The sequence below is a fragment of the Apodemus sylvaticus genome, chromosome 18 (genome assembly GCF_947179515.1).
Source record: "Apodemus sylvaticus chromosome 18, mApoSyl1.1, whole genome shotgun sequence".
NCBI classification, from domain to species: Eukaryota; Metazoa; Chordata; class Mammalia; order Rodentia; family Muridae; genus Apodemus; species Apodemus sylvaticus.
Genome location: NC_067489.1, coordinates 52,897,096 through 52,921,145, shown reverse-complemented (window position 1 = coordinate 52,921,145; position 24,050 = coordinate 52,897,096).

The following is a 24,050-nucleotide window of genomic DNA, read 5'->3' as shown; positions in this document are numbered from 1 at the left end:
CTGTCCAGCTTCTGACAATTATAAATAGGGCTGCTATGAACATAGTAGAGCATGTATCCTTATTACATGGTGGGGAGTCCTCTGGGTATATGCCCAGGAGTGGTATAGCAGGATCTTCTGGAAGTGAGGTGCCCATTTTTCGGAGGAACCACCAGACTGCTTTCCAGAGTGGTTGTACCAATTTGCAAACCCACCAGCGGTGGAGGAGTGTTCCTCTTTCTCCACACCCTCTCCAACACCTGCTGTCTCCTGAATTTTTAATCTTGGCCATTCTGACTGGTGAAGATGAAATCTTAGGGTTGTTTTGATTTGCATTTTCCTAATGACTAATGAAGTTGAGCATTTTTTAAGATGCTTCTCCGCCATCCGAAATTCTTTAGGTGAGAATTCTTTGTTTAACTCTGTACCCCATTTTTTAATAGGGTTGTTCGGTTTTCTGGAGTCTAACTTCTTGAGTTCTTTATATATATTGGATATTAGCCCTCTATCTGATGTAGGATTGGTGAAGATCTTTTCCCAATTTGTTGGTTGCCGATTTGTCTTCTTGATGGTGTCCTTTGCCTTACAGAAACTTTGTAATTTTATGAGGTCCCATTTGTCAATTCTTGCTCTTAGAGCATACGCTATTGGTGTTCTGTTTAGAAACTTTCTCCCTGTACCGATGTCCTCAAGGGTCTTCCCCAGATTCTTTTCTATTAGCTTCAGAGTGTCTGGCTTTATGTGGAGGTCCTTGATCCATTTGGATTTGAGCTTAGTACAAGGAGACAAGGATGGATCAATTCTCATTCTTCTGCATGCTGACCTCCAGTTGAAACAGCACCATTTGTTGAAAAGGCTATCTTTTTTCCATTGGATGTTTTCAGCCTCTTTGTCGAGGATCAAGTGGCCTTAGGTGTGTGGGTTCATTTCTGGATCTTCAATCCTGTTCCATTGATCCTCCTGCCTGTCACTGTACCAATACCATACAGGTTTTAACACTATTGCTCTGTAGTATTGCTTGAGGTCAGGGATACTGATTCCCCCAGATTTTCTTTTGTTGCTGAGAATAGTTTTAGCTATCCTGGGTTTTTTGTTGTTCCAGATGAATTTGATAATTGCTCTTTCTAACTCTGTGAAGAATTGAGTTGGGATTTTGATGGGTATTGCATTGAATCTGTAGATTGCTTTTGGCAAAATGGCCATTTTAACTATATTGATTCTACCGATCCATGAGCATGGGAGGTTTTCCCATTTTTTGAGGTCTTCTTCCATTTCCTTCTTCAGAGTCTTGAAGTTCTTGTCATACAGATCTTTCACATGTTTGGTAAGAGTCACCCCAAGATACTTTATAATGTTTGTGGCTATTGTGAAGGGGGTCATTTCACTAATTTCTTTCTCAGCCTGCTTATCCTTTGAGTATAGGAAGGCCACTGATTTGCTTGAGTTGATTTTATAACCTGCCAGTGTGCTGAAGTTGTTTATCAGCTGTAGGAGCTCTCTAGTGGAGTTCTTTGGGTCACTTAGGTAGACGATCATGTCGTCTGCAAATAATGATAATTTGACTTCTTCCTTTCCAATTTGTATCCCTTTTACCTCCTTATGTTGTCGAATTGCCCGAGCTAGTACCTCAAGTACAATATTGAAAAGATAAGGAGAAAGGGGGCAGCCTTGTCTGGTCCCTGATTTCAGTGGGATTGCTTCAAGTTTCTCTCCATTTAGTTTGATGCTGGCTACTGGTTTGCTGTATATTGCTTTTACTATGTTTAGGTATGGGCCTTGAATTCCTGTTCTCTCCAAGACGTTAAGCATGAAAGGATGCTGAATTTTGTCAAATGCTTTTTCAGCATCCAATGAAATGACCATGTGGTTTTGTTCTTTGAGTTTGTTTATGTAGTGGATTGTATTGATGGATTTCCGTATATTGAACCAACCCTGCATTCCCGGGAAAAAGCCTACTTGATCATGGTGGATGATAGTTTTGATGTCTTCTTGGATTCGGTTGGCAAGAATTTTATTGAGTATTTTTGCATCGATGTTCATAAGGGAAATTGGTCTGAAGTTCTCTTTCTTTGTTGGATCTTTGTGTGGCTTTGGTATCAGCGTAATTGTGGCTTCGTAGAAGGAATTGGGTAGTGTTCCTTCTGTTTCTATTTTGTGGAATAGTTTGAAGAGTATTGGTATTAAATCTTCTTTGAAGGTCTGGTAGAATTCTGCACTGAAACCATCTGGTCCTGTGCGTTTTTTGGTTGGAAGACTTTCTATGACTCCTTCTATTTCTTTAGGCATTATGGGACTCTTTAGATGGTTTACTTGTTCCTGATTTAATTTTGCTATTGGGTATCTGCCAAGGAAATTGTACATTTCTTCCAGATTCTCCAGTTGTATTGAGTACAGGCTCTTGTAGTAGGATCTGATGATTTTTTGGATTTCCTCAGTTTCCGTTGTTATATCTCCCTTTTCATTTCTAAGTTTGTTAATTTGGATACTTTCTCTGTGCCCTTTGGTTAGTCTGGCTAATGGTTTATCTATCTTGTTGATTTTCTCAAAGAACCAGCTCCTGGTTTTGTTGATTTTTTGTATGGTTCTCTTTGTTTCTACTTGATTGATTTCGGCCCTGAGTTTGATGATTTCCTGCCTTCTACTCCTCCTGGGTGAAAAAGCTTCTTTTTGTTCTAGGGCTTTCAGGTGTGTCATTAAGCTGGTAATGTATGCTCTCTCCATTTTCTTTTTGGAGGCACTCAGAGCTATGAGTTTTCCTCTTAGCACTGCTTTCATTGTGTCCCATAGATTTGGGTATGTTGTGTTTTCATTTTCATTGTGTTCTAAAAAGTCTTTAATTTCTTTCTTTATTTCTTCCTTGACCAAGGTATCATTGAGTAGAGTATTGTTCAGTTTCCACGTGTATGTGGGTTTTCTGTTGTGTCTGTTGCTATTGAAGACCACTTTTACTCCATAGTGATCAGATAGGAGGCATGGGATTAGTTCGATCTTCTTATATTTGTTGAGTTATGTCTTGTGACCAATCATATGGTCGATTTTGGAGAAGGTACCATGAGGTGCTGAGAAAAAGGTATATTCTTTTGTTTTAGGATAGAATGTTCTATATATATCTGTTAAATCTAATTGGTCCAAAGCTTCAATTAGTTTCATTGTGTCCCTGTTTAGTTTCTGTTTTCCTGATCGGTCCATTGAGGAAAGTGCAGTGTTGAAGTCACCCACAATTATTGTGTTAGGTGCAATGTGTGCTTTGAGTTTTAATAAAGTTTCTTTTACGAAAGAGGGTGCCCTTGCATTTGGAGCATAGATGTTCAGGATTGAGAGTTCTTCTTTTTGTATTTTTCCTTTGACCAGCAAGAAGTGTCCCTCAGAGTCTCTTTTGATGACTTTGGGTTGAAAGTCAATTTTATCTGATATTAAAATGGCTACTCCAGCTTGTTTCCTGAGACCATTTGCTTGTAAAATTGTCTTCCAGCCTTTTACTCTAAGGTAGTGTTTGTCTTTGACCCTGAGGTGTGTTTCCTGTAAGCAGCAAAATGTAGGGTCCTGTTTACGAATCCAGTCAGTTAGTCTGTGTCTTTTTATTGGGGCATTAAGTCCATTGATGTTAAGAGATATTAAGGAATAGTGATTGTTACTTCCTATCATTTTTTACGTTATTTTTTAAATTTGAATGCTTAACTTCTTTTGGGTTTGATGAAAGGTTACTATCTTGTTTTTTCCAGGGTGAAGTTTCCCTACTTGTATTGGTGTTGTCCTCATATTATCCTTTTTAGGGCTGGGTTTGTGGATAGATATTGGGTAAACTTGGTTTTGTCATGAAATATCTTAGTTTCTCCATCTATGGTGATTGAGAGTTTTGCTGGATATAGTAGTTTTGGTTGGCATTTGTGTTCTCTTAGAGTCTGCATGAGATCTGCCCAGGACCTTCTAGCCTTCATAGTCTCAGGTGAAAAGTCTGCTGTGATTCTGATAGGTCTTCCTTTATATGTTACTTGGCCTTTTTCTCTTACTGCCTTTAATATTCTTTCTTTGTTTAGAACATTTGGTGTTTTGATTATTATGTGACAGGAAGTATTTCTGTTCTGGTCCAGTCTGTTTGGAGTTCTGTAGGCTTCTTGTATATTCATGGGCATCTCTCTCTTTAGGTTAGGGAAGTTTTCTTCCATAATTTTATTGAAGATATTTGCTGGCCCTTTAAGTTGTAAATCTTCACTCTCATCTATGCCTATAATCCTTAGGTTTGGTCTTCTCATTGTGTCCTGGGTTTCCTGGGTATTTTGGGTTACAAGCTTTTTGCATTTTGCATTTTCTTTAACTGTTGAGTCCATGGTTTCTATGGAATCTTCAGCATCTGAGATTCTTTCTTCTATCTCTTGTATTCTGTTGTTGATATTTGCATCTATGTCCCCTGATTTCTTCCCAAGGCTTTCTATCTCCAAAGTTGTCTCCCTTTGAGTTTTCTTAGTTGTTTCTACTTCTGATTTTAGATCCTGGATGGTTTTGCTTAGCTCCTTCACTTGCTTGTTTGTGCTTTCCTGTAATTCTTTAAGAGATTTTTGTGTTTCCTCTTTCATGACCTCAGCCTGTTGACCAAAGTTCTCCTGTATTTCTTTAAGTGTTTTTTGTGTTTTCTCCTTGTTGACTTTTGTATTCTCCTGGATTTCTTTCAATGATTTTTGTGTTTCCCTTGCAAGGGCTTCTAACTTTTGATCCATTTTCTCCTGAATTTCTTTAAGTATGTCCTTCATGTGTTCCTGTACCAGCATCATGACCAGTGATTTTAAATCCAAATCTTGTTTTACTGGTGTGATGGGGTATCCAGAACATGCTGGTAGAGTAGAATTGGGTTCAGATGTTGCCATATTGCCTTGATTTCTGTTAGTGACGTTCCTGCATTTGCCTTTTGCCATCTAGTTCTAACTGGTGTTAGTTTGTCTTGTCAGTGCTGGACTCACCAGTGCAAGCTGCCCCTTCCCTGTTGGCCTCTGGTGCACAGCTTACCCCCTGCACTGCCTGTAGACAGGGTGCTGTTGCCCAGGCTGATCCCGAATCAGGCACCCGAAGGCTCTTGCCGGGGCCCGCTGGATTCACTGGAGCACACCGACTTCTCCCAGCTGGCCCCCCGGAAGCCCTGCTAGCCTCTTGCAGGATCTGGGGATGTGGTGCAGCCGCCCAGGTTGATCTGGATCCGGAAGTGGAGAGAGTTGAGCTGAGGGCTTCCGCCTGAGGCCTTGCCCCAGATTGTGTCTGTGGACCAGATGGAGCCCGTGTGCACCCCCAGGGAGCGCCAACGGTGTATGCTGCTGTGACCTCCCCTGTGTTCTGGTCACTCTGCTGGGCAGCCGATCCCCCAACCGGGCTGGCGCACAAAAGGTTAGCCTGGCCACCCTGGCCCTGAGTCCAGGCAAAAGCCTGGCAGGCCAAGGTCCGAGCAAAGTTCCCCTAGGGCTATGACTGTTAATTGGGTTCGCCAGGTGACCCGGATGGTGGGTGTGTGCACCTGCGCTCCCTGAAAGCGCAGGGAGAGTCTGCTGTGCTAACAACCTCCTGGGCGGGTTGACTCACAGATGGCCCACCAAGCCGCCCAGTTCTTGTGATCAGTCCTGTGCCTTTTGGGGCCTAGACCCCCGCTTTGTTAGCCTCAGGCTATGCCTGTTACAGGTCTGGCCGCCAGAGCTCTCTGTCGTCCTGCAGGCAAAATGGAGGCGCGCGCGCAGGCCCGGGCAAAAATCCTCCTGGCTGGGTTGGCACCCCGATGGCCCCCCGAACAGTCCAGGGCCTGGGTGCAGGCCAACGCCCGTTGGGCTCAGACCCCCGCGGTGTTGGCCTCGGATTAAGTTTGTGTACCTCAGTCTGTCCGATCTCTGGAGTCCTATACCAAGTTGGAGATGATACTCTCCTAACTGGTAAGAGGCCTGAAGTGGCTTCCGTGCAGCGAAAGGCGCCGCACAACCACAGCTGCTTGCCGCCCGGCTGGTCAGTGAAGGTCAGTGGTCATGGGTGCAGGGCCTAACTGGACCCTGTGTCGCCTTGGTTCCACTGCTGATGACCCTTCAGCTGGACCAGCCACTGCTGCACTGCCGCTGCCACCGCCGCCGCCCCCTCTTTTATTTATTTTTTACACTGCATATTTTATGCCCCTCCTGGTCCACCATATGACTGGTCCCTATCCCATACTTCCTCTCCCCCTCCCCAGTCTCCATGACTATGCAATCCCACCTCATCAGACCTCTAAACTCCTGGGGTCCTCCAGGCTCTTGAGAGTTAGGTGCATCTTCTCTGACTGAACCCAGACCAGGCAGTGCCCTGCTGTATATATGTTGAAGGTCTCATATCTGATGGTATATGCTGCCCAGTTGCTGGTCCAGTGTCTGAGAGATCTCAAGGGTCCAGGTTAATTGAGACTGCTGGTCCTCTCACAGGGTCATCCTCCTCCTCATCTGCTTCCCTAATTCAATCACAGCGGTCACCTTCTGTCCATTGGTTCGGTGCCAATATGTGCATCTGACTCTTTCAGCTGCTTGTTGGGTCTTTTAGAGAACAGTCATGGTAGGATGCTTTTTGTGAGCTCTCTGTAGGCTCAGTGACATTGTCAGGCCTTAGGGCCTTCCCTTAAGCTGAATCCCACTTTGGGCCTGTCGTTGGACCTCCTTTTTCTCAAATTCCTTCCCATTTCTGTCCCTGTAGTTCTTTCAGACAGGAACAATATGGGTCAGAGTTTTGACTGTGGGATGACAACTCCATCCCTCAGTTGATGCCCTGTCTTTCTGCCGGAGGTAGGTATTGCAAGTTCCTTCTCTCCTCTGTGGAGCATTTCATCTAACGTCCCTCCCGTTGATTCCTGAGAGTTTCTCACCTCTTTTTAAAACATAGCAAATGAATCCAGAGATCTGTTTCTTTGTAAGCACAAACAATAAGCTAGCTGTGTGGGATCTGACTCTGAAATCACCACCACTGGACCTAAATTCTCTCTGCCTCAGGCTGAACTTGAACTCAGAAATCTGACTGCCATTGTATCATTCTGACAAGCTAGCTGATTAGGGCACATGCCCTTGTTCTTTTAGGTGTGAAAAGATCCTCAAAAAATTCATATTGAATCTTTATATTTTGCATAGTAGAGAAATTATATATTCTTGAACTCATGTTTTAAGAATTTTTTCCCATTTTTTTAAGGGTTGTCCTGAGGGTCACAGCATTTTCCATTTTGCTAGGGAACATTTGACACCCCTACACTTCCTGAATTCCTGCTGCTTCTAATTATCATGGAGTCGTTATCTTTGGCATTTAACATTCCTTTCCAACCTGGGCAGCAAGAACATCTCCCAAAGGAGGAACATAAAGTAAATTATATACATTATTATACAAACAACCCGCCACACACATACTAACCTTCAGCACTCTTAAAGACCCACTTCTTGCTGGCCCTGCTCCAGAGCAAGGAAACTGTATCATTCCTTCCTTTCTACAGCCATGCAGGACTTGCAGTTAACATGCTATGTTGCTACTTTTTCTGCCACCCATGACCTGACACAGTCAGCTCAGGACCTTTGGAAAATTCTACTAGAACCCTCCCCTCTTGGAAGAGAAAGGTCATGGAGCACATAGGCACCCCTCCCCTCTGGAAGGAAGAGGCTAATTATTTCTCAGAAAGACCACAGGGGGTCCAACCATCAGCCACCTGCAGATGAGTGAAGCCCAGAGCACATAGACACATTCCTTAGTGCAGACCTGCAGATAAGGGCACCCCTTGCTTTATCATTCTCCAAGGACCAATACATTTAAAAGTCACACTGTTCTGCCTATCACATTGTGCCTAGTTGCTGATGCTCTACTGTGCCCCTGGAAACTGTATAAAATCTGACTGAACAGGCTGTACAGTGTTGCTGCCTCTTCTTCAGTTGCATGACCCTGGTGCACTGGAACAATAAATTCCTCTTGCTTTTGCATCGGTCCCTGGCTGCTATGGTTTACTCAGAGGTCCCCAGTAGCTAAGGTTCTTCAGGGTCTTACAGACTGACTGTTTAGAAGCTGTGGACTTTAAAGTTTCCTCTCTGGGATCTGGGACATGACTAAATTTCTTACATATAGTCTTGATTTCCACACTACTATTCAACTACTAATTTAAAAATTCAGTAATCTTTTCTCTAATAAATTCCTTTCTTTCAAATTCCTTCTGAAGATTGCTTTTCATTGTACTTTAAGACTTTAGTGTGACCATATTATATTGCTGGGCATATAACTGACTGCATTCCCTAAAACATAGTGGGTAGGAGCATTTGTATGCAGATGTTCAATGACAGTTTTGCATAAGAAAATTTTGAGCAGTAATATATGAACCATATATCCACATCAGTGTTTTATTGGAGAAGATATCAAAGACTTCAAAATATAATTTAGGATTTTTTTCATTTGTACTGTATCCAAATTAATTTCAAAAACAATATAGTATTCTTTTCAGTTAGCAAAGGATGAAAAGAAATGCTTTTAACTGCGTGTTCATTGAAATCTAATCTGAATGTTGAAGGTCAAATTATAGGTCATAAAAACCATCTTCAACCTTTAAAAATGATTACAGATAGGATTAGTATATTTTATGGAAGCACTAGGTTATTCTTTGGTTGTATAACAAAAATCAGTGTATGAATTTTTTTGGTAATTAAAATAATATTGATAGATAAAGTTTTTGCAAGAATTTGCAAATGTATCCTACATAAAAAAGCACCATGTATGTTCTGCGCATCATGTTTTATGAAGAGATTTTTTTTTAAGTGGGGATATTATATAACATTAGTTTCCAAATATAAGGCATTTTATAAAATGATCTTTAACATCTATTCTCACTTACTCTTACATCATTGGTATCCTCTCTCAAGGATTCTAAGCACATGAATAATGAGTTCTATTAACTATCATCCATCTTGTTCTCATTCCTCCATCTATTATTTATGCAGGGATATTATGACTCACCCAAATTGAATACATCTTCAAAGAGAGTTCTGAATAAAGCAATAATTTTTAAATCAGGTCTTTTGTGATCAGAAAACTATTTTATATAAAGAGAATTGTCTCAAATCTTAATGAGATATGTTTATCTTTCTGTTGCCTAGGACTAATCATTGCCCAACTCTAAGATATGCATCTCCACATTATTTGAGAGCACTATGAATATAGAGTGTACAGAATCTCCAAAATATAAATATTCCCTAGTCATTTAAATAATAGGCAAGCAGACATTGTACAAAACAACATCAACTACATGTTTAAATGGGAAATAGAAAGCTGAGTGAAAACACAAACTTAATAGAGACAGCTCTTCTAACACTAGAAAGTACTCCCTGCTGTGCCTGGTGGTGCCTGCTGTTTCCCATTGCTGCTAGAGCTGAGACTACAGAAGAAAAAAAACATCAATTGGGCCCAGTAGTTAAATTCCAGAACAAGAACCCTTCAATCAGAATGTCTACAGCCTTAAATTTCAGGTTTAACACAGGTTTGGAGCTATAATCTTTTGCAAGTCTCACTAGTAAACCTTAAGAATTTAAGGTCAGGAAATGTTTCTCTTAGAATCCATATAAAGTCCTTCTGAGTAGGACAAAAGGACTCCAGCCTACAGATTAATGAGTATTTTACTGAATAAATAAATAATATCATAGCCATGATAACAATAAATAAAACGTGTTTAGAAGTTAGGGTAAATTTGAGTTTGTTACCAAGCTTAAAAATAAATAACAACAGAGTTCTGAGGAAATTAAATAAAGTAACAGAGTAAAATAAAATAACAGCACTTTTATCATTTTAATTTTATGGTATTTAATATAATTACATTTTTCCTTACATTTCCTCCCTTCACAATCTCCCATATGCCCTCTCTGCACTCTCCTTCAAATTCATGTCCTCCTTTTTCACTAATTTTTAGTGTGTGTGTGTGTGTGTGTGTGTGTGTGTATACACATATATGTGTGTGCAATGTATGCACTTTTATTTATAGTATCTTTGGGAAGTAGATTGTATAATTGTATAATCTTTAAAATTCACCTATATATATTTCACAGAAAATTTAAAGAATTTTCTTATCTATGGCAATAAACAAGCCAATAACTAAAGAATATTTAAAGCATACAACCAAATTAAAGAGAATTATATTTAATAATATAGTACATGGAATGATGAATGCTCTGTTTCTATGACAATCACATGAACTAGAATTTTTATCATGATTTCTATATTTAGAATACACAAATATAAAGTAGTAACAGAGCAACATCTCTGCAGGTGAATAATCATGATTCATTCACAATGTATTGGATTTTACTTTATCAAATATGACACATTTGTTCCTGACAAATCTGATCATGACAGATGGCTGAAATGGCCTACAATATTGTGCTAGCCCAGCAAAATGGATTAAGAAACAAGTATCCAAGTAACAAAATGTACACATTTTGTACATAATGCAGTATATGCACAAAAAAATCATGTAGCATAATCATATCCTTCAGCAAGTTGTATTAGTGTGTAAATATGCACAAGTATATAAAATTAGGCATATTTGTAAATAGATTTGAAAACTACCTTAATTTGATATGTTATATGAACTCTGTTGTAGAAGAACAGATTGCTTTTTGTTTTTTGTTTTTTTTTCAAAATTAAGACTAACAATAGATTTTCTTTACAGAAAATAGTAGAGAATAATATTGACATAATTATCACTTCTCAAATTGATATTTTTAACTACATGATCAGAATGATGCCAAAGCAGAACTAGACTATACAATGGTAAAATATTATGTAAGTTCTTAAGTGGATTTTAAATGTTTTGACCTTTACAAAAAGAAACTTAGTACTTAAAACACATGAAATTTCCTGTTTTCTTATTGAGATTCATCAAATGTCATAAAATGTAATAAGCATAAACTTATGCTTTCTAGTAATGCATGTGACTGATTACCTGTGCTCAGGTACCATGAGTCTATCTCATCACATCTTTCCTGGCAAAACTTCTGCTTGGCCCTATTCCAGAATTCTCTCTGCCCTCAGACATCCCACTTTCTATTTCCTACCTAAGCCATAGGCCATCAGATTTATTATTGAGAATTGCCACATGCGTGCAGAATAATATATTCTCTCTATCATTCCCCTTCTCAGTCTAATTGAAGGTTATCTTTTTCCAAATATAAATTGAATACAATATAACAATTAGGAAACAATTATCAAAACTATAAGGTATGATATACATTTAAAATATACAGCCCATAGCATCTGGTAATTAATGAAAAATTGACATTATTGATTCTATCTTAGTGTATTCACAGTTCTTTATCTAAATCATTTTCTATCTTAACTTGTTTACCATCCTAAACACATCTCAGGCACAGAATATCTTCTTAAATCATAAACAAATTAGCTCATAAACAAATTAGCTTATAGTAAGTGAACCGAGGATGCTCTCCACACTGGGATTGCTAGTGATTCCACTGGACTAGTCAAGCCTACTCTTCCTACAGAGAAAATGTACAGGGATGAGCGGACTCTCCACCCTTGCTCCTGGGATTCCAGCTCTAGCTCATGGATGCCTTCTCTAAAGACCAAGTTTGAGACCTCTCTGTCTACTCTGTACACACACATTTGATTTCCACACACACAAGAATTGCTAGACCACAAACAGGAAACTATGCTCTCCCAAACGAAATACTCAAACTTGCATTTTCCCAAGTCAATGTGGTGAAGGCTAGAAGAGAAATACAAATACAGTAAGAGACAGACAGACAGACAGACAGATTCAATCAAAATGTAAACGTTTCTGTGGATAACCTGGGAAATAAAGAAGTAGAGGCTCAATATCAATTCCAAAATGCAGAAGTATAACTGGGCTGTTATGTGCACCTTTGTGTATAGACAGCTAGGTACAAATGGCTTGTGGAATAAAAAGAGAAATTAGGGCAAGAGATTGGCTTCCAGCAGATTGGTGCTGCAGGCACACCAAGGAAATGCTTTTCCCTTAAGGAGACTCAGCTGGCTGAGATCAGATTGTGGGCTTGCCATTTTGTACTGTGCATGTGCAGAAAACTGGCAGGGAAACAGATTCCATCCTTTTTACCTCTCATGTTGTGTGAGCAGACATAAATCCTCAGCATGCCAGTGAGACTGGTAGGGCTCTTGGAGAGCTGGCTCGATTTCAACTGGTTCAAATGAGACTTGTAGGGTCTTACAGTTTGAGCAGGCACCTGTAAGGAAAACAATGTTTTGGGACCCATCAATCACTTCTGTTGTGTTGGAAGGTTGGAGGCAGACAGGAACACTTGTAGCTGGTGATTAGGGGTGGCTTACAGACTTTAGACCAAGCCGCCTTGATAGTTGGTTTGACAGTTTGTGAGGCAATGGCCTGGTGGAGCCTCCACTTGACAGAGCATATATAAAGTGGAGAGGCAAAGAGAGGCAGGGCCCACTAGCAAGTGAGCCAGCATTGGTAGCCTCTGACCCAGAGAATGACACACCTCCCTGAAGACAGGGGCTATCTGTGTCAACAATGCAAATCCTAGGGTGTCCCTTCCTGTCTTCAGTAGGAGACATGAAGGCAGGCTAACAACCAGGCATCCTGCTGCAGAAGCTTCTGGAGAGTCTTGGCAAGGATACCGACATGGGGAAGCTCTTCAAAATGCTGAAGGAACTCTTTCCATTGCCCATACTTTCTAACAGCCTGGCAGAGATGGGCTTCAGGCAGACCACCAAGTGCTTGAGGAAACTAACTCCTCATCTCCTTTGCCACAGATTTAGACATCAGGTGATCAACAAGGTCCAGGGAGACAGAAAGAGCCCAGCACTGCTCCACTGGAACCAGAAGCAAGCCCCTGCTGGGTCCATTCAGTTTTGCCTCATCTATGATAGCAGCTCTCCTTATTCTCTGGAGCTGCTGTCCTGTAAGAAGAAGAAAAGCGTCTGGAAAGCAGAGGAACAAGCAGCCTGGAGCATAGGTACTCAAGGCAAGTCTCCAAGCTGAAAAGATCTGAGTCCCATTCTGGCTGCTACAATCCAGAATCCCACTCAAGTGGCCAAGCCTGCCATGAGAGGGGATGTCCCAGAGGAGTCTTCCTTGCCCGTTGAACAAGAAGCCTTGCCATGGGCGTGGGTACACTGGATGGACTTCAAAACGCTGATAGATTCTGGTTACAGGCCTGCAGCAGGTCTCCCACAGATATCCCATTCGGCCCATTGGACCCTGGGCTTCAACGGAGAAAACTGAGCTAGGGCAGCCAAAGGAGTCCCAGGTGAGAGCCACAGACACCTGCAGTTACAGGAGTCCTAAGAGGTGAGGTCACAAGCCATGAGAGCCTGCTTCCAAAGCAGAAGAGTCAGGAGACTCTTCTCCTTGTTAGAGACAAGAGTAATAGACAATTACCTCCACCCAGGTCAGGAGCCCAGGCCATCAGCAAGAGACTGGACTTGGAGGGCAGCCTCTGTGGAAAATGACCACAGGATTCCTGTTGCCTTTACCCATCTTCTAGTCCAGAGGGCATCCTAACTGCACTCTGCAGTAGGGTACAGCAAGTAAGGTAATCCCTGCTAAGAGACATGCCCTGCTCATGGCCAAGGCCCTCAGGGATTTCTTTAGGAAGTGAACCTTGGTTGCTTTCAGTAGTGGTCTTGCTTGTCTTTCTACTGGACCAGATATACCTACTCTCCCCCTCACAAGCCAGCCACAGGGACATCCTGGCTTCCTGCTCCTGCTCCTTCTCCTGGGATTCCCAACTATAACTCGTGGATGTCTTATTTGCAGACATTGTTTGAGGCGTCTCTGCCTTCTCTATATATTCACCCTCCTTTGAGCACCTAGACTCCATGACCAGAAAACAATGTGCTCTCAGAAGAAATACTCCACCATGCATTTTCACAGTAGCCATCTGAGGACTCTTGAAGACCGAAAACCTTGGCTTCATGCACAAACACAGCAGAAGACCTTGTGACTTGGTTGCAGACAAACCAGTGAACTTCTAGAATCACACTGTGTGAAATCACAATAAAATGTGGATTTTCCATGATTCCAGCACCACTGCATCTGCTTTCTGGAGTGTTGGTCACTTTGCTGAACTAATCCTTTTCCTGACACACTTCTGTTTTTGCCTCTTCTGGGCATTGCACTTGGTTCTTTTTAGAATTTTTCACACCTTAGTGTTTTTCTCGTGTCAACGTATAAAACATCTTCAAATGTAAATAAATATCTATCTTTGTGTGTTTATGTATACATATGTTTAGAATGCATAAATAGTTGCTTGACAGTTCTACAAATAGACCAATGAGTCAATAGATAGTTTTACATATGCATATATAGATTAATATGTAGAATTGATAAGTAGAGTCATAGATAGGTAGATATATAAATACATGATGAAGTTGGGTATGCAGACATGCTTTCCATGCCAACAAAAGGGTAAAAATTAAACAATGAATCAAAAAGGTTATAAAAATAAGAAGGAAATGAACCACTGCAATATCATAAAAACCAGAATAAAATAAGTGTGTATGAGATGTAGAGAGGGGGTACGAGGGAGGGATTAAGTGTGTGAAGAAAGAAGAAAAAAACAGGGTCAGTGACCACAGAAATTATACCTCATTTGGGCAATAGATTAGACATATTCACCCTCACCCTTAGACCTGCCCTCTTGAGGGTCCTAGGCATCCAAGGTCACAGTGGTCAGGTGAAAACAACAACAACAACAACAACAACAACAACAACAACAACAACAACAAACCCAGTGAGAAGTCTAAGGTTATGTGGACTAATTTATAAGTGAGGTTTTGAGATCTCAGAGAGGGAGTGAGTGGGTAAATGTTAAGGAGAAAAAGAATTATAGTAAGAAACAGACAGCAGACAGGCAGACAGAGATTAAGTCAAAATAAAAGGAATCCCTGGATAACCTGGGTAGCAAAGATGTAGTGGACTAATAACAAATCTGAAATGAAAGGCTTGAACAAGGCTGGGCACATATGACAAGTGCATCTGTTTGGACAGGTATATGCAACTACTTTGTGAGAAAAGGGAAAGAATTGGAAGGCATGGAGTGAGGGAGGGACTACCATCAAGGTGGTGGTGTAGGTGTGCAAGCTCTGACCTCCCAGCCCTCCTGTTGTAGTAGAAATTTATTAGGGGTATCTAGCCCACCTTGGATAATTCAGTTCCAAATAAAAGACACAAAACCTTTATATTTATAAGAAGCTTTACTAGAACTGGAGCTGGACAGATATCAACCCTCTAAGTTATTGTAACTACTTCCCTGCCAATAACCACAATAACAGTATGATTTGCTGTGTCCTAGCTGGGACACCCTTACTTTAATTGGCCAGCCCTCATGGTTCTCACAATTCTCCTACTCCACTGGATCTTTTCTCTCTATTCATCTCCTTGTTCTCCCACATGGTCACTGCTCAGAAACCAAGCCCAGCAACAGAAGCTTTTCATAAGTCCCTTCTGCCCAACTATAGGCTGCAGGCATCATTATTCTACAACCAAGGCTAACTTGGTATCTTAGTTTCTATTCCTCACAAAAATCATGACTAAGAGTCAAGTTGGGGAGGAAAGGGTTTATTCAGCTTACACTTTCCACATTGTTGTTGATCACCAAAGGAAGTCAGGTCTGGAACTCAAGCAAATTAGGAAGCGGGAGCTGACACAGTGGCCGTGGAGGGATGTTACTTACTGGTTTGCTTTCCCTGGCTTGTTTAGCTTGCTTCCTTATAGAACCCAGCCCAGGGATAGCACCACACGAAATGGGCCCTCCCATCCTTCATCATTAATTGAGAAAATGCCTTACAGCTGGATCTCATGGAAGTATTTCTTCAACTGAAACTCCATTCCCTGTGATAACTCCAGCTTGTGTGAAGTTGACACACAAAAGCAGCCAGTACACTTGGTGAGCAAATTGAACAACATCCCTCAGTGTACGTAAGGATCTCCTCATCCCTGAGGTAATCAGAGCCAGTACTTCCATGCTTTCAAAACCTAGCAACAGACAAAAACCTCAACAATTCCCTCTTTTTTTCTAAATAAAAAGACTCTCATACAATAATAAACAATATTCAGTAGGAACAATTATACAACAATTATGAAAATTATTATGTAAGAGTTACATTTAAAAGTCCAGTTTGCTTATATTTAGTAGCTCAGGAGTAAGTATTTTATTATCGATCCTATCTTCGTGAGTTCAGAGTTTTGTATCTAAATCATTTTCAATCCTAACTTATATTATCATCTTAAATCAACTTCTGGACCTAAATATCTTAAGTGTATGATAAGACTATCACTATCTAGTCTTCAATTACATCAGAGACCTGCAAAGGAATAAATGTTACTTGAGTATGTATTAAGTACAGGAATACAGCTTGGAAAATTATAGAAATGACAAAGAAAGTTAGCCTCCTGTACAGTCTCAGAAATTCTCTATAATGTTTGTGCATCTATATTCAACTTTCTGACCAGAATACCTGCCAGACCTGAAGTTTTCCCAGTAGCAGTCTGTTGTTAAGCAGGAAATATGAAGGACTTGCTTACGGTGTCTTAGCTGAGGACACCAGTCAACTTTCCTGCATCAATTTGTCTTTTTTAGACAAATTTTTGTCTTCAGATGAAGTTAGGGCATTTTCTTTGCCCAGTGGATAGATTGCCACAATCAAAGCAAATTCCATATGGAGGTTTTTAAACCTCCAAAGGATGCTCATCATCCTTTTCCAAGTAGAATGGGGGTACTTCCAGGAGTGGATATGTCTTAATGTCAAAAAATATTAAATTAATAAAATTATGTTTAAATAACATATTCTGTGAGTCTCTGAGTTTTTTGAATACTATCTATTTATAGCATTTCTGAACAAACAAACATTACCTGTCTCCAGCTATCTATCATCTGTTCAACTCAGGATATACATTTCTATGATAATCCAGATTAGTATCTAACATGGCTATTAGTTGGACTGAGTGACTATTAACTTTCATTATTTAAATAATTTGTAAGAGCTGCTTTCAAATGGACTAGAACTCTATATTGTTTCTTTAAGAATGATATAAGTACAATACCTCAAATAAACATTAAAAACATATATACATTATATATACCAAAAATAACCTTAAATTTGTATTGATACACAGTAACCCATGCCAATATATCAAAAATAAAGTTATTTTTGTATCAATATACAAAGTTGTGTACCAATGCAACAAACATAATCTCAGCTTTGCATCAAAATACAAAGATATCAACCAAAGTAAGATTATGGCTGTAAAATATTTTTGGTTTAAGAGTAGATTTAATAATCCACCTATTTTGTGTGATATTCTTATAATATTTCTATACACCCCTTTTTCTTTTCAATCCCCTTTGCTTTACATTAGAAAGAAAAAAAAGACAGAAGGAGGCAATGGAGAGGAAAAAGAAATCCCTTGATCTAAGTTCCTTACTTTTTTTCCTTCCTGTCCAAGACCATAACTATTTGTAACCATCCCCTAAAATGAAAACAAAATGACCAAAACCATCCACCCCATCTTACAATACTGGGACATTGATCTTCTGATAATTGCTTCCAGCTGAATTGTGGTGAAGGGTTACTTTTCAGGGGGCCAAGAAAATTACAAAAATGGTTAGTCTTAAGAAACCTAGCTATAATCATTTGTTTTCCAGTCCCTGTAAACAGAAAATGTGCAGGTATAATAAAGTCCCAATGGGAACAGCCTGAAGGGCTGGCCATATAAGCTTGCTGTTCTGAAGTTTTCCCAGAAGCAGTCTCCCAAGAAAATAGCTGTTTGTATCTGAATCAGGTGTCCAGCATCCTGAAGAGTGGATCTTTCCAGGCTTGCTTCATTGACCTTCCGTTCTGCAATATACAAACCTTACAAGCAGTATATAGTTCTGTACAGGCATTTAGTTGGAAAGTGTAGGGTGCCCAGATCAATTGGGGATGATTCCCAATTTCTCCTCTTTGTTTGAGCAAGTGAAAGACAATTGTCTTTCTTTAGAAGTTAGTTGGATCACATAATCAAAATGCCATAAATCTCCACTCCTGCCATCTGAAAGGATGGTATTCAATATAAGTTATGAGATTCAGTAAGATTTAATGGCCATGGAAGTTGAAGTTTTGGCTAGAGACATTTGTATGTCTTAGCCAGTCCCAGAGCTTTTCTCTAGTACAGGATCATCAAATATAAGTTATCTGTTTTGGTCTTAATTGTTTCTTCTTATCTGTAGCCAGGATATTCAAGCTGTTGGCATTTACCCTAGGCTCCGCCCCACAGTTACAGCAACAGGCAGGTATTCCTGACACACTATGAAAGGGGCTGGTTGCCTGATCCTCATTCTCCTGCTCCTCACTCTCTTGCTCTTGTTCTTATCTTCTCCTCTTGCTCCTTCTCCCTTACCCTCTTCCTCCTTTCTCCCTATCCCCTCCCCCTCTCTCTCCATGAGCTCATGGCTAGCCTCTTCTCTTCCCTTCTCTTCTCTTCCCTTCTCTTCTCTTCCCTTCCCTTCCCTTCTCCTCTTCCCTTCCCTTCTCCTCTTCTCTTTTCTCCTCTCCTCTCCTCTCCTTTCCTCTCCTCTCCTCTCCTCTCCTTTCCTCTCCTCTCCTCTTCCCTTCCCTTCCCTTCCCTCCTCTTCCCTCCTCTTCCCTCCCCTTCCCTCCCCTCCCCCCTCTCCTCTCCTCTTCTTCCTTCCTTCCCTTCCCTCCCTTCCTCTCCCTTCCCCTGCCTCTCTCTCTCTCTCTCTCTCTCTCTCTCTCTCTCTCTCTCTCTCTCTCAAATATAATTTTTATAATTTTCGATGGGTTGCAAAACCTTTTCTCCTTTCCTATTAATATAAGCACACATCCTCTCTTTTAACAAAACATAGCCTTTGTCCAGCAGTTTGAAATCTTAAAGGTATAAACTGATCCAATTTAGCAGCCTGTTTTCTACTGAGGTCTCCTCCATTTTGGCCTTTCTCAAAGAGAATGTACAACACCATCATAATCATTATTACTAAGCAAAAACATACATAATATATTTAAAGGGAAAACATGTAATTTTGAGTTTTAGACTATCATTTGCAAGCCCTTTTGTCCATCAGCAGAATGTCTGCCCTGACTTTATTGTGTAGACCAAACTTGCCTAGAATTCATAGAGTTCTTCCTGTCTTTTGTGTCTGTTGTGTTTTAACTCAGATGTTGTGTTGCACCGGTCCTTACCACATCTCTTTAGCTTTGTGGAAAGGCATTTTTCTTTCTGTCTGATTCTGGCTGCAGCAGCCAACTTAGGGCTGTATTTCTGCACTCCATGACGGCAGAGCACTAATTCCCATAGGACAGGACTGGCCCAACCTGCCTTGCCAAGCTTGGGAGAATCTGAAGTAGCTTATCTCACAGCTGTGAACTCTGGGTAGTTTCCACAGGAGCTGCCATAGCTGCATTAGGTCCATGTGTAACCCAGAGCTGGTAATTCCCACTCAGCCACAGCTGTACTCTGCCCTTGAGAGTAACCATACCTTCTGTGTTTTGTTTTGAAATTCAGTAGGGGCCTCTCAAAACAACCATCTTCCATACTATCTCTCTGCATGTTCCTGCTACTGGTCTAGGAGACTTCCTTTCCATGTTGTTGTCTTGTATAGTTCGGATGAAAATTTTGGATTTGGTCTGCTTTTCTTCTTTCTTCTTTTTTGCTTCTTTCTTCTTGTTCTTCTTCTTGTTCTTCTTGTTCTTCTTCTTGTTCTTGTTCTTCTTGTTCTTGTTGTTGTTGTTGTTGTTGTTGTTCTTCTTCTTCTTCTTCTTCTTCTTCTTCTTCTTCTTCTTCTTCTTCTTCTTCTTCTTCTTCTTCTTCTTCTTCTTCTTCCTTCTTCCTCCTCCGCCCCCTCCTCCTCCTCCTCCTCTTCCTCTTCCTCCTCCTCCTTCTTCAGAGCAGGCCTCTTGTGGGGTCTTGTAATTTAAACTGGCATTATAAGTACGTTCTTGCTCCACGTTGGGTGCGCTTTGTAGAAAGCAGGTCCAAGTTCTTCCTTCCATGTCCCTGATGCAAGAAACACTACTCAGACTCAAAATATATTTACAAATACCTTGGTTGTATTACTAGGCTCTTCTTTGATGAGATCATTGATTAAATTAACCCATTCATTTTAATCACATTCTTCACAATGGCAAGTTATTTGTGCTCAGGTACCAGGTTTCCATCTTTTTTGGTTAATCTTACCTTTGGCTCTGCCCTACAATGATTTTTCTTTTCAAATGCCCCCCCCCCCGTCTGTTTCCTGCCTGAGCCATCAAATTTATTGACAGGTCCCACATCCATACAGATGTAAGATATTCTCTCTACAGACGTACTGCTGCCAGAAATAGAGGAGTGCTCATCATGCTCCACATTGCCACCTGTATGTGATTTTTCTGGAGGTTTTTATCTTAGTGCCTGAGCTATTGGTGCTCTGTTCAGGAAAGTGTGTTGTGTGTCAATGTATTCAAGGTATTTCCTCACTTTCTTTTCTATTAGATTTAGTGTGTTGGATTTTATTTGGAGGTCACTGATCTACTTCGACCTGAGATTTATTCAGGATGAATCCAGGGGTCTACTTGCCTTCTTCTACATCCAAATACACCAGTTAGACCAGAATCGTTTGTTGAAGATATTTTCATTCACCCATTGTAGTTTTGGCTTCATTGTCAAATATCAAGTATCTTTAGGTGTGTGGTTTCTTTCTGAGCCTTTTATTCAATTCTACTGATTAACCTGTATGTTTTCTGCCAATAAGTTGGAGATTTATTACCAGAGTTTGATATCAGAGATGGAGAGACCTCGGAAGTTCTTTAATGGTACAGGTTTGCATAGCTATCCTGAGTGTTTTGTTTTTCTATATGAAGTTGAGAATTTCTATGTCAAGGCCAGTAAAGAATTGTGCTGTAATTTTGACAGGGATTGTATGGAATCTGCAGATTGCTTTTGTAAGATGACCATTTTTACTATGCTAATGTTATGGATCTGTGATCATGGGATATCTTTCCATTCTCTGGTATCTTCCTCAATTTCTTCAGAGATATAACATTCTTGTCATACTGGTCTTTAAGTTTCTTGAATAGAGTTACACCAGCATATTTTATATAAACTGTGGCTATTGTGAAGGGCATTGTTTCTCTAAATACTTTCTCAGCCTGTTTATCTATTGTATAAAGGAGGACCACTGATTTATTTTTTAGTTAATTTTGTATCCAGCCACTTTGGTGAAGGTGTTTATAAGCTGTAGAATTTTTCTAATTTCTATTGCTTCTACTTCCATTTTCAAGTCTTCACCTGTTTAATTCTATCTTCCTATATTTTAAGGGATTTATTTGTTTCTTCTTGACCATCCTTCATCATCTTTATAAAATTGGATTGAAGGTCCTTTCTTGTACTTCAATTGTGTTAGTATAACTAGGACTTTTTGTAGTAGAATAGCTCTTCTCTGAAATTGCCATAAGCACTTCCTGTTGTTGATTGTGTTTTTATGTTGGCATTTAGCCATCTGGTTATCCCTATAAGTTCTTGGAGCAGCAGGCCTCCAGTGAGTAGAATTTCATTGTTCTGGGAGGAGAATATGCTGCCCAGGGCAGCAGGGTATGCCGCAGGGTACTTCTAGGGTAGGGAAATGGGGAAGGGCATCTAACTTGCAGGTTCTTAGTGAAATAGACCTGGTGAAGATGGACAGAGGGGGGCCTTCTTTCACTCTGTTTTAAGGAAATATCAACTCTTGTACTTTCAGAAAGGTATATAAACTTTTAAAGACCTTTAAACCATTTATTCATGTATTCCCTCTGTGATGTATTTTGTGTATTTAATCTTTTTAAAAATTAGAAAAGTCTCATAAAACATTAAAGAGAGCCTATAAGATTCTTCATATTGAAATGTGTGATTTTTCCTAATTATATTTAACAAATTTCTAGGATTCAGCATAGTTCTAATGAGAAGACAACAATAAATATAGTAGCTTGGTGAGTTAATTTACACAAATTATAAAGGTTGTAAGGAAATTACCTAACATATATGAAACCCAAAAATGAACAATATTTACTTAAATTTTAAAAAATGCTAAAATTACTCTGAAATCATTAAAGATAATATTCACCTTTATTTGTTCAAATTGGAATAATGATATATAGTAAAATGAATTTATGTTGTAGAAAATGATGTTTCACAATTGGGTGTTGCTATGAGAGGAAAAATATCACCATACTAAAGTTATCCACTTCAATTATTGGCAATTGCATTATCTCAAAAAACTAGGTTGCAGTTAGTAGAAATTAATGAGAGAAGACAATTTGATATCCATTAATTAGTATATTTTCTTAATATTAGTGAAAAATGCTGGAAAACAGCATTACATAAACACTAAGTAATTCTAATGGAGGAATAATCCCCACTAGTGATGAGTTATCTTAGTTAAAAGTGAAGAGATAGGGTGGATATAGAAAAAATATGTTTGCTCATTACCAAGGAAATAGGAAAAATAGCCTTCTTTTTTGAATGCGTATGAACCAAATATCAATGAGCTATGAAGTAGTAGATAGCCTTATCCACTACTGATATAAATATATTTTAGTTCATGTTTTGGGAAAATGGTATTACATTGCCAAGTAATACTGAACACAAGTTAATCCTAGAACTCTTGACTCTATTGATTCAGTAATAGACACATCCTCTCTTAGCTAATAATTTCATTACTTTATACAAATGAAAGTTCCAATCCACAAGGAAAGATAAGACAACTACTGAACTAGCAACACAACTGTTATGTGAACAAACAACTGCTGTGTTTTGGGATTTTTAAACTTACTCCCCAGGAGGAAAGTCATGCCACATACTATAAACTTGGTTGGAGGAAGAGCTGGGCATAAGCAGTAGGGGATAATTTATTATTGTTGTTTAGTTAAATAGGCCTGGCATCAAAATTCCTTCTACACATCTTTGTATTTAGACAAAAGCATTCTTGGTATTAATCATAAATACATTTTTTATTTTCTTTTTTTCTGTTTTTATTTTTAGTTTTTAAAATCTATTTGGAACATTAAACATGATAGAAGTAGAAAAAAATTATTTTATGATGATGTCTATGAAAGGGAATTGACACAAGTTCCTTAATAGACAGAAACTGTTCCATCTCCAAGGAAGAATATGCAGTGTTTAACTGTGGCTTCATATAACGAATTCTGTAGTGTTCCTTCTGTTCCTATTTTGTAGAATAGTTTGAAGAGTTTTGGTATCAGGTCTTCTTTGAAGGTCTAATAGAATTCTGCACTAAACCCATTTTGTCCTGGGCTTTTCCTGTTTGGGAGATTTTAATGACTGCTTGTATTTCTTTAGGGGTTGTGGGACTGTTTAGATGGTTTATCTGATCCTGATTTAACTTTGGTATTTAGTATACCAAATTTTCTACTTGTCTAGAAAAATTGTCCATTTCATCCAAATTTTCCAGTTTTGTTTAATATAGGCTTTTGTAGTAGGATCTGATGATTTTTAGAATTTCCTCAGTTTCTGTTGTTATATCTCCCTTTCATTTCTGATTTTGTTAATTTGGATACTATCTCTGTGCTCCCTGTCTGGCTAAGGGATTATCTATCTTGTTGATTTTTCTTTTTTTCGAGAGAGGGTATTGATGTGTAGCCCTGGTTGTCCTGGAACTCACTCTGTAGACCAGGTTGGCCTTGAACTCATCTACCTGCCTCTGCCTCCAAAGTGCTGGGATTAAAGGCATGCACCACCACCGCCTGGTATATATCTCCCTTTATATTTTTTATGTTGTTAATTTGGATACTGTCTCTGGGCTCTCTGGTTAGTCTGGCTAAGGGTTTATCTATATTGTTGATTTTCTCAAAGAACCAGCTCCTAGTTTTGTTGATTCTTTGTATAGTTCTTTTTGTTTCTACTTGGTTGATCTCAACCCTGAGTTTGATTATTTCCTGTCATTACTCCTCTTGGGTATATATGCATCTTTTTGTTCTAGAGATTTCCGGTGTTCTCTCCCCAGTTTCTTTTTGGAGGCACTCTGAGACATCAGTTTTCTCTTAACACTGCTTTCATCATGTCCCATACGTTTGGATATGTTGTGTCA